The sequence below is a fragment of the Pelophylax lessonae genome (assembly GCF_965119305.1).
Source record: "Pelophylax lessonae genome assembly, chromosome: 7".
Classification (NCBI taxonomy): domain Eukaryota; kingdom Metazoa; phylum Chordata; class Amphibia; order Anura; family Ranidae; genus Pelophylax; species Pelophylax lessonae.
In genome coordinates, this window is record NC_138774.1 from 235,609,996 (window position 1) to 235,622,245 (window position 12,250).

Here is a 12,250-nt window from a genome sequence, read left to right on the forward strand (position 1 = left end):
CACTTACTGGTGCACTTGCGACTTTAGCGTCAAAAGTGGATTTGTTGATGTCTGACCGGGCTTCTAAGAAAAGGCCTATGCCCTCTCAGTCTTCTGATTCAAAGCCAGATTTGGTTACCACGGACAGCGTACCCCCTGAAGGGTCTCAGTCCTCTCAGTCGGATGTGGAGGAGGATTCCTCCTCCGGATCAGCACGGGACCGCGCTGCGGTGTCCGCGCTTATTAACTATGTTAAAGACACTTTCAATTTGGATGATGAGCCCCGCTGATGAGGAAGCGGTCTTCCTTTGGGCCCCTGCAAAGCCCAAAAATCGGGTCAGGTTTTTCCTTGTACCGCAGAGTTTCACGACACCGTGAATGAACAATGGTGCCATTTAAAACGTAATTTTGTGGTGTCAAAGAGATTTCAGTACCGTTATCCCTTTGAGGATCCGCTGGACTGCGGCTACTAAGGTGGACCACACTGTCCAGGTTAAATAAGGCCACTTTAATGCCCGTGGAGGATTCTCCGGTGTTTAAAGACCCGGCGGATAGGCGGGTGGAAACTCTGTCCTGCCACATCTATCTGGTAGCGGGTTCCTTGCTGAAACCCGTGTTCGCTTCGGTAAGTTGTGGAGTGGGCCAAGGAGCTTAAGCGCACTCTGATTGCTGACTCCGCCTCTCCTGCTGCTCTGGAGATGGTGGATCAAATGGGTCAGGCTGTTTTATACCTGTGTGACGCGGCCTTAGATGAGGCCCCTTTAGTCGCACGACTTTCAGTGGTCGCAGTTGCAATTCGTCGCATCGCTTGGTTAAAAAGCTGGTCGGCCGGCCAATCTTCCAAGATGACAGTGTCTGACATCCCTTATGCGGAGAGTCGTCTTTTTGGGGACTCTCTGGATGAACTGGTCAAGGGGATCACTAGGGGCAAGAGCACTCTGTTGCCCCAGGTGTCCAAGGGAAAATCTTTCTGCGGCAAGCGGGGTCCCTCCTTTAAACCTAACCAGGGATCCTTTCGTGCCTTCAAGGCACAAGACAAAGGTAAGTCCTTCAAGGCCTCTAGTGGCCAGAAGAAGCCTTGGGCGGGCAAGTCAAAAGCCATCCACACTGGCACAGCGGCTCAGTCCGCTTCGACCTGAAGGGGTGCCCTCACCCGTTTCAGGGGTGGAGGGACGTCTGCGCTATTTTCCCAAACCTTGGCTGGCCAAGATTCAGGACAGGTGGGTTTAATAATTCGTGTTGCACTAGTCATGTGCACACATAGTGTAATAAAACTCAAAATCAGTGTCCATACATGTTCCAATGTCCATACAATCAATCAAATAAACGGTGAATCCACGTCTCCAAAAGAATATTGTGCAAAACTTAATTAGTGCTTTCGTGATTAGTGCAATCCCACCACCAGGTGAATTGGTCTCTCACCTCCACTATAGACCCATTGCTGGGTCAATCACAGCGTTGTATATACACAGGGACCTTCAGATAGTAAAGGCTATGGATAGCCTATCACCTCCAGAGGGATTCTCACCGATAGACATAAAAGGGGAACAAAGGAAGAGATCTAGTGCTCTCTGTATGGTTGCAGTAAACCGCTTTATTGAGTAAAGGAATGGTACTCACAAAGGTGGCGCTTCCAAAGCGCATAGCAATCCGCATAAATGGTATCTAGGAAGAGACAGCTTCCAGCACGCAGGCTCTGTCCCCTATACGCGTGACGTCGAAGCCCAACCACAGGCGTTGACTTCCTCAGTAGGGGTCTGTAGACCCCTACTGAGGAAGTCAACGTCTGTAGACCCCTACTGAGGAAGTCAACGCCTGTGGTTGGGCTTCGACGTCACGAAAGCACGAATTTAAGTTTTGCACAAGATTCTTTTGGACATGAGTATTCACCGTTTATTTGATTGATTGTATGGACATTGGAACACGTATGGACACTGATTTTGAGTTTTATTACACTATGTGTGCACATGACTAGCGCAACACTACTTTTTGGTTTATTTCGTTTACATTGTGTGGTTCAGACACTTTTAGTGTGTGCAGCTGGTCTTTTTATCATTTGTTTATTGCACCATTCACTATTGATATTTTTTTGCGCTGATGGTTTTTGTTATATATTTTGGGTTCAATAATTCATTCGGTCAGGGTACAAGATCGAGTTTCGATCGCGCCCAGCAGACAGATTCTTTCCCTCAAATCTTCATTTAACCCCCGATAGTTTCCGAGATCTCCATCGGGCGGTTCAGGATCTCCTCACTCAAGGGGTGGTTGTCCCGGTTCCACAGTGGGACAGATTTTGGGTTTTTTTTTTTTTTTTTTAAAGGTATTTTTATTAATAGAACACATAAACACAAGTAACAAAACCGATGCAGGTGAAGGAGTACATCACAAAAGGTAAGGGATCATACAAGCAAAAGTGTAGGTAAACAGAATGATATCATACCAAATATAGCAGAGCAAACAAGAATTGCGGCACCTGAAGCCCTCCCCCCCCTGCACCTCCCCTTCCAAATGCAACCCTTCACACAGTGCATAACTGCGACAAGAATATAGGTACTATCCGGCCCGCCTTAAACATAAAGCAACTCTGCTGGTACAGCCCCCGCAAAAATAAGCAGCATCAATAAAAGAGTTCCCAGGAAAGGAGAGAAGAAACAGCAGAAACGGCATTGTAAGGCATTCCCTCATACTAAGCCTAGAATTCCAAGGGCCTAAACCTCCCGTGACCACAGCACCGAGTCCATCCAGGAGGACCATATCTTGTTAAATTTTTTCGGGCAACCCCGAGCCAAATAAGTAAGCTCGGGGTTGCTTTCCCATCACATACAGTCCATAAGGAGTGTAATAAATTCTATGTAGGTAGTTCAATTGGATAACCCTATCCCCCGCAGCTATCAGCCCATGGAACTGAGTACTGAGAAGATCTTCCCAGTCCAACTGGGGCAGATCCGCATGCCACTTTGCCTGCAATGTCGCCATTTTCCCACCACCATCACCAAGAAGCAACCCATAGTATCGAGAGATAAGTTTAGTATGATCGGGATCCATCAATTCCCTCTCCAGCCGAGTTGGAGCTAGGTTGACCCCCGAAGTCCAAACAGCGCTGCCACCGCATGCCTAAGTTGTTGGTACAAGAACCAGCATGTCAAGGGAACCCCCAGCTCCGCCCTCAACTCAGCAAAGGTCTTAAACTCATGGTTCACAAATAACTGATGAGCATATTTTAGATCAAAGCCCGCCCAACGCCTAGGATCCTCCAATTTATACAAATCTCGCAGTCCCGGATTATACCATAAGGGGGCGTTGGGGGACCTATTAAAGGGAGAGCCCCCCCATCCTAGTATTACACATATGAGTTATCTTGTATGACATTCGGATGATCTCAGCACCCTCTACCGGATAAGGCCCTTTCCTATATAGTGAGTTTAACAGCGCCTCATATGATCCCATTACCGCCGCTGAGGTGGTAACCGCTGCATTCGGCAGGTCAGGGAAAACCAGGCATGAACATGTGTCAGTTGAGCTGCCAAGTAATAGGCCTGGAGGTCCGGAGCCGCTAGACCCCCAGCTTGAGCAGGGAGTTTCAGCGTGCCAAGGGAGATCCTCGCTGGCTTTGCCCCCCCCCCCCCCCGTATAAATGATAGCAGTAGGGACTCAATACTGGCAAACAGCCGTTTAGGTAGATACACCGGCCCCTGCCAAAACAGGTAGAGGAAGCGGGGTAAGTATATCATCTTGAATATATTAATCCTACCCATCAGGTTAAGTGGTAGTTTGCCCCAAGTGGACAAAGTTTATTTCAACTGTTGTATCATCGGGACAATATTATTGTCAACGTACACTCTGGCAGGTTGCTGGACGACTACACCCAGGTACTTAAATTTAGTCACCACCTGAAGCCTACGTGGGAGTATCAGGTCTGAGGCTCGAAGCGGATCAAAGGGGAAGGCCACCGATTTATCCCAATTTACTCTAAACCCAGAAAACCTTCCGAAGGATTCTATCACTTCCAAAGCCGCTTCCAAGGACTCCTGAGGGTCAGCCAAGTAGAGAAGCATATCGTCAGCATATAATGATGTTTTCTCCTCCAGGTCCCCCACCCGGCAGCCTCGAATCCTGCCATCTCGTCTAATCAGAGCAGCCAATGGTTCCATTGCCAGGGCAAACAACAGGGGGGACAAAGGACACCCCTGTCGGGTACCCCGACAAATAGAGAACTGTTCGGTAATCTTGTTATTGACCCAAAGGCGAGCCACAGCTGAGTCATAAAGTAATTTCACCCATCTAACAAAGTTCGGTCCAAACCCCAATCTACCCAACACTGCAAATAAATAGGGCCACTCCACCGAATCAAATGCCTTATGGGCAACTAATGACACTCTTAGTCTAGTGTCCACTCCAGCGGCCGGAGTCTGAAGATTTGTAAAGAGGCGACGCAGATTTATGGCCGTAGAGCGTCCAGGAATGAACCCAGTTTGATCTGAGTGAATAATTTTCGAAATAACATTATTCACCCTACGGGACAAAACCTTTGCCAGAATTTTAATGTCAACATTAATTAAGGAGATAGGCCTATATGATTCGCAGTAAGTAGGATCCTTATTCGTCTTGGGTATCAACACTATCAAGGCCTCACAAAGGGAGGCCGGGAGCACCCCACTCTCAAAGGCTTCGGCATACACTGCAGACAATCGCGGGACCAGGGTTTCCGAGTAAGCTCTATACCACTCAATCGGAAAGCCGTCCAACCCCGGCGTTTTATTGGCCACGAAAGAGGAGACCGCAGCCGCAATCTCCTCCACAGCAATAGGTTCTTCAAGAGACAAGCTATCCTCCGTCTCAAGCGTCACCACCGGGATATCTTGTAAGTAAGAATCCAAATCCTCCTGAGAGTAGGCGGCTCTAGATGAGTATAAAGACCTAAAGAAATCCAGAAAGGCTCCCGCGATCTCTGTACCCTCTGTACACAAACGGTGCCGGTCATCATACACACCAGAAACGGCCGTGACCGAATGCTCAGAGCGAGAGAGGGATGCCAAAATCTTACTGTTTTTATCACCATATTCAAACACCCTTTGCCTCTGGTAGAGCAATCTTTTCTGAGTCTTCTCCAGCAAAACAAGATCTAATTGCCTGGCACTATCCCTCCACAAGGAGTAATTAGAGGAGGAGGGGTTTTTGATGTATTCCATTTCAGCTGCAGTCGCCTCTGATTGGAGAGACTCCGCCCGCCATGCTCTATCCTCCCTAAGTTGTTTAATTACACTGGCCACCGTGCCCTGCATGGTAGCCTTAAAGGCATCCCATACAATAGCACCAGAGGCTGTCTCCTGATTGACCAGCCAGAAATGGGTCATCTCCTTTGCAGTAATGTTAAAGAAAATTTCCTCGTTGAGCCACTGGGGGCTAAGGCGCCACAAGTTATAACCAACTGAGGAGGAAAGGCTAAGCTTAATCAGCATCGGAGAGTGATCCGAGATGGCCCTGGGCAAGTAGGAGACAGACAGTAATCTTGGGAGCATATCAGGAGAGGCAAAACACATATCAATCCGGGAAAGCGTTTTATAGGAGGCAGAGTAGCAAGAGTACTCCCTATTAGTCGGGTTCCTCCACCTCCAGCAGTCCACCAGTTGGTATTTTTCCACCAAGGCCGACAGAGAGGATGAAGCCGAGACATCCCCTGGACATCTGTCCAAAGCGGGTGACATCACAGCATTAAAATCCCCCACAATGAGCAGGGGGCCCTCTGCCACCTGCAGGAGTTGAGCCATCACCTTGTCCCAAAAGGCCAGAGTGAATGGGGGTGGGATATAAAGAGACAGAAGGGTATACACCACATTATCAATCTGCAGCAAAACAATGACATAGCGCCCATAGACATCAGTAACAACATCTTTCACCGAGCATTTAAGTGAACAAGTAACCAGTATAGACACCCTCTGGCATAATTAGAAAACATGGAATGAAAGCCATGCGCCACAAACACCCTCTTCAGTGCCAGAACTTTGGACCCAGTCAAATGTGTCTCTTGCAAAAATATCACTTGGGGCTTATATTTGTTCAAGTAATTAAACACAAGGGCCCTTTTCACTTTGTCATTGAGGCCCCTGACATCCAGGACAATACAGTTAAGGTGTCCACAGCCATAATAGTAGAAATACCAACACCAGTCCGACAAACTCTCCCAGGGATTGTCCAGCAGGAGGCAGTGCAGCAGTTGTAGTTATAGATGGCACCATACAGTAAATATAAGTCATATTAAGTACCTGTGAAGGGTATGAAACAGTCCCCAGCCAAAGAACAAAACGCCCCAACTTGCCCGAGCTTGAACCCCAAACAAAACCAAGTGAGTAAGGGAAGTGGAAAAACTGGCATAACGGGCGTTCCTAGAAGGCTACCAAACATTCAAGTCATAGTATTGTAGCCATCCAGGGTAGATGAACAGGAGAAGATATCCTACAGTCAAGCGACATGGTCAGTTTCCCCAGCAAGTTAACAGATCCACAATCCAGGGTAGAGAATAAAAACAGGCTGCCCTCGGATTCCCTCACACTCTGCCCAAGGAGTCCAGCCATTGATCAGCCTCCGCAGGATCCAAAAAGAATTGCGCCTTGCCCCTACACACCACACGCAGTTTAGCAGGATATAACATGCTGTAGGGTAGCTGCCGTTCCCGGAGACGCCTCTTGACGTGAACAAACGCAGCTCTCTGCTTTTGGGTGACCGCTGAGAAATCCGGAAAAATAGTAATAACTGCATTATTAAAGCGTAGGTCCGGCGACTCCCTGGCCTTCCTCAAAGCCGCGTCTCTATCCCTGTAATGGAGAATTCTTGCCAATAAGGGCCTAGGCCTGGCTCCTGGGGCCGGAGCCTTAAATGGGACCCTATGAGCCCTTTCAATAGCAAAAAGTGGGGAAAAAGTATCAGGCCCCAGTGCCTGCTTCAGCCATGTTTCCACAAATGCTTCAGGATTCCTACCCTCTGCACCTTCAGGGAAACCCAGAAAGCGCAGATTGTTGCGGCGCAGGCGGTCCTCCATGTCCCCCAATTTTGCCGCCTGAGCCTTCTGCTCCACCTGTATGTCTTTAATGGCCGCAGGGAGAGGGAAAACATCATCCTCCACCGTGCTAATGCGCTGTTCAGCAGTGGTAACCCGTTGCCGGATTTTATGGATGTCATCTTTAAGTAGGGAGAAGTTGACCCTAAGAGCGTCTATGTGAGAGGCAAGGGAAGTTTGGCAAGTCTTAATGGCATCCATAATTTGGGTCAGGGTAGGTTCTGATACCTGTGAGGTGCTGGGATCCTCAGGCTCTGATCCATTCCGGGCTGCTGGTGAAAGCGCCGGCCACTCCGCACTGTCCCCCAGCCAGGATGCCTGTGAGGTGCCAGAGAGTGCGCTGCCCGGGAAGAGGATCGGCGCCATCTTGGGCCTGCGCCGAGGGACCCGGATCACGATCCGTGGGGGACACCGGCCTGTCTCTACCGTACTTCACCATCGTAGCCGGATTCAGGAGCAGGTGGGGAGTCTCAGAAGGTAAGTAGGAGGTAAGTCAGTCCCCGGATGGCTCAGGATTCTGTAACGGATCAATGTTCGGCAGCGGAGCTAGGAGAAAACGCTCCTCACATCCCGGAAGTTAGCCACGCCTCCCCAATTTCGGGGTTTTTACTCAAATCTGTTAAGTGCCCAGAAAGGAGGGCAAGGTGCATCTGATTCTGGACTTAAAGTTTCTAAACCGCTTTGTGCGGGTTCAGAAGTTCCGAATGGAGTCCCTCCGGTCGGTGGTGGCATCCCTGAGTCCAGGGGATTTCCTGGCTTACATTGACCTCAAGGATGAGTATCTACACATCCCTATTTATGAGGGTCATCAGAGGTACCTCCGATTCGCAATAGCAGGGGATTGCCATCCTCGGTTACCTGGACGATCTCCTATTAAGGTCGAGCTCCAGTGCTGCTCTGTTGCGCGATCTGTCGATCACGGTTCAGATGCTCCAGAAGTTCGGGTGGACCATCAATTTTCAAAAGTTGACTTTGTCCTCTTCTGTTCGCCTCCTTCACCTGGGGATGATTCTGGACTCCGCCCAGGCGAAGGTCTTTCTTCCGGAGGACAAGCTCCGGATCCTGCAGGACGAGGTCAGGTCCCTCAGAGACCACGAGCTATCCTCGCTCCGGACCTGCATGCGGTCCCTGGGCTTGATGGTGTCTGCTTTCGAGGCGATCCCATTTGCATAGTTTCACACGAGATCTCTTCAAGCAGAGATTCTGGCCCGGTGGGACAGGCATCCTTAGTCCTTGGAAAGGAGGATTGCTTTGAGCCCCCAAGTCAGATCGGATCTCCTGTGGTGGCTCCAGTCTCCGGCTCTGAAAGAAGGCAAGTCCTTTCGTCCGTTGCTATGGACTGTGGTCCCTACCGATAAATGTCTTGGAACTGCGGGCAATCAGGCTCTGTTTGCTCCATTGGTCGGATCGTCTTCGGGGCTGCCCAGTGCGTGTGCAGACGAACAACGCAACTGCGGTAGCTTACATCAATCACCAAGGGGGCACCAGGAGTGCCTGGGCGGCCAAGGAAGTGGCCAGGATTCTGTCCTGGGCCGAGACGCAGGTCCCGGCGATTTCGATCAGTTCTCCACACACCAGGTGACTCAGGTGTGCAAAGCGGTGACCTGGTCGTCCGTGCATACCTTTACAAAATTTTACAAACTTGATGTCTTGGCATCAGCGGATGCCTCTTTTGGCCGCAAAGTTTTGAGTGCGGCAGTGCCTTAGGGGAGACAGGGTAGTTTTGGCCTGTCTCCTCCTGTTGGGGCTTCCCCTTTTTATTTGTTTTCCTGGGTTTTCGCTCCTGTTGAGCTTTCTTGTTGCCCAGTGTTTACCTTTCTGGTTCAGAAGAGGTTCTTTTCTCTGACCTGGGTGCTGCGTTGCCTTTCTTGACGGTTACGTTTTCCCACCCCTCACATCTACACTGCTTTGGGACATCCCAGACTGTCAGAGGACGTAAGAGAAAATATAATTTTTGTAAGAACTTACCTTAAAATTATTTTCTGAGTCCTCTGACAGTCGCCGTCCCCCTGTGGATCTCTATACTGCTTGCTACCAAACTGAATTGGGAATGAGGCTAGCTGGGGGTATTGACCATAGGGACGGCCCCCTGTAGGTGTGTCTATACAAAGTTTTTGTGAATATTCTAACATAATCTTCTGCCTAGCTTACTCCTGTGGAGAAGGCCAATACCCAGACGTGCAGATTGTATGAGTGGGCGACGACTGTCAGAGGACTCAGAGAAAATAATTTTAAGGTAAGTTCTTACAAAAATTCTATTTTTGTTACAGTTCCCCAGGAGTATCCCATGCTCCTAACCCTATTCAAATTCCTGTTCCAATAAAAACCCTAAAAAGATCCTCTAGGCATTTTCCGAGCTAGTGAAAGAACAAAGAAAATGCCGTGTGCCTGGCTGCATGTGCTAAAAAGGGGGAAATAGGACCAAAATCACTAGTGGCTCTTTAGGGGGTTCGCTACACACATACGAATATGTTCATACCTGTATCTAAGCTGCAGAAATAATGGTCTGCAAAAAAGTTTTGGTTATGATAGGTTTTTATTATGTTTCACAGAAATTGAACAAGACACTTCGCCACACAGGTTACATTTCCTTCAATAATAAATGACAGGCTATAGCATTGGGGTACACAGGATGCAACAATAACATGTAAATTTCACACATGACCAATAGTGAATGTACATGGGGGACTAGAAAAACCAGTTGACGATGTTGAGCCTGCGAGTGAGAGAACTGTGTTGGCCAAGTTGGAGAAGTCAGTTGGGAAATTGTTACTACACAGCCACACTCAACAAAGACAACACAAGCTCACAACAATGAACAGAACAGGACACAACAAAATTGCCAATAACAGCCGTTCGCACCAAATATAACAAATTTAAAACCACACAATGGGGTGATGAAATGGGATGAAAAAAAAAAAAAACAAAAATGGAAAAAGGTAAAGGGGCAGAGGGGCAGAAAAACCGAGATGGGAGAGGCAATGAGAAAAAAGAAGGGAATTTGAGAGGAAGAGGGGATGGGAGGAAAGGGTGAGGGGAGCATGGAGTGCTGGGAGTAGGGTTTTAAAGCTCAACACTAGCAAAACAAAAAGGCCTTCCTGGCAGCGGGGCTGCACCCTCACTGCAGCGGTTAACTGCTCATTTAGCCTAGGAAAGGGTAGTAACTAGCACTTTTACGTACCCCATCCTCCTATGGTCTGTGCTCCAGCAGTAAACCGGCCATCGGTGTCCTTACATACAGCGTAGGGCTATGGTCCCTGCTTTGGTCTAGATGTCATTGGAGTACCTTAGTGAGAAGAGGCTGCAGTGACTGGCCGAGAAGCACCGAGGAGCCTGCAGGAGCAGAGGATTGGGTAAGTAATCTTGCTTTTCTCTTACGTCCTCTGACAGTCGCCGCCCACTCATACAGTCTTCACCAATGGGTATTGACCTCTTATCCACAGGAGCAAGCTAGGCATAAGACTTGTTAAAACAAAGCAACTTACATAGACATACATGTAGGGGGCTGTTCCCTTGGTCCAATACCCCCCTGCTATCAGCCTTCCCAACTCAGTTTGTCTTCTGCCTAGTTAGGAGTAAGATAGGCTTCCCTGTGCTGGGGCTACATGTCTCAGCCTTTCTTCTGTTTTATTATTTTTATTTGCTGCAAAAGTGTTTTCTTTGCACTACTAGCTTTTTATTTGTCTGCGCTTAGTTAGTCGGATCTTCGAAAGACTACAGCGTTGTGGAGCTGGGAATCTGACTGGTCGTCCTGGTACTCCAGGAAAGAGGATCTTATGGAATCCCAGCCCGCCTTCAAGCGTTTAGCGGGCTATGCGTGCGCCCTGGCCTAGCAAACGACCTGCCCCTGTCCTCAGGGGCACCAGCCTGCGAGGTGTCTACCTCGCCGGGATGCCTCAACATGCAGTGTTTTGATCGTGCGACGCATCCTGTTTTGGCTGCCGCCCCCCCGCCGTCTGGGGTGGGGGGTTCCCCCGATATTGAGGCGCCCACGCAATATGGAGCGGTAAGTAACTTCTGTGTGGGGCCTCTGTTTGGGGATGACAGTCTGCTGATGTCTGTGCTCTCCCCTCATGTCTGTGTCCGGGGCTCGCATCCCTCCCGGTCCCTGCGGGGGCCTCTTGGCGCATTGTATCGCCGTGGGGGGGTCTGTGGGGGTCCCTATCCCTGTCCGCTTGTCAGTGTGTTTGGCGGTGCGGACCGCTGCGGTGCAAAAAAACGCGGGTCCGCCATTTTGGGTGTGGGCAGCTGCTCTGGCCTCAATGTGGGCACTTAATGCATCTCTCTATGTAGTATTTTTGGCGCCTTCGGGCGCCATCTTGTGTGTGGCAAGGTGTTCTTCTTTGCACATGTTCGGCAGCCATTTTCCCGGAGCCTCCCATTCAGATGCATTGGCAACCATTTTCCCTTAGACAGCTTCCTGTTCAGCCTCTTGCTGATGACATCACTTCCTTTCCTGTATGCAGAGAGGTTTTGGGGAATATTCTTCTGTTTTCAGTGCTTTTTCCAACTCAGGGGGGTACCTTAGTGTAATCCTTATTGCAGTGCATTGCGGTGGGTCGCTGCGATCGTGTCTTAAAGGACCAGCGACAGTGATTTTCTCATTGAGTCCCAGGACTTTAGTGTCCAAGGTGGATTTGTTGATGTCAGAGCGGGGTTCTAAGAAAAGAGCTTGGACTTCATTATCCTCTGATTCTGAGTTTGATATGGTTGCCCTGGACAGTTTACCCCCTGAGGGGTCTCAGTCCTTGCATTCTGATATGGAGGTGGAGGGGGAGGAGGAGGATGATCCTTCTCCTGAAGCGGCTAAAGAACGCGCTGCTGTGTCTGCGCTTATTGCTTCTGTTAAAGAGACACTACGTTTAGAGGATGAGTCCAACTCACCGGGTAAGCAGTCTTCCTTTGGTACTCGCAGAACCCGGAAAGCGACACAGGTGTTTCCTTGTCCCGCTGAGTTTCACGAAACGGTGAACGAACAATGGCGTAATTTAAAGCGCCCTTTTGTGGTACCAAAACGGTTTTGGTTCCGTTACCCTTTCGCGTCTCCTACGGATTTGCGATGGACTGTGTCCCCTAAAGTGGATCACACGGTGTCCAGGTGAAACAAGGTCACTCTCATGCCCTCGGAGGATTCTCCGGTGTTCCGGGACCCTACGGATAGGCGGGTGGAATCTCTTACTCGCCACGCGTATATGGTGGCGGGTTCCTTAGTGAAGC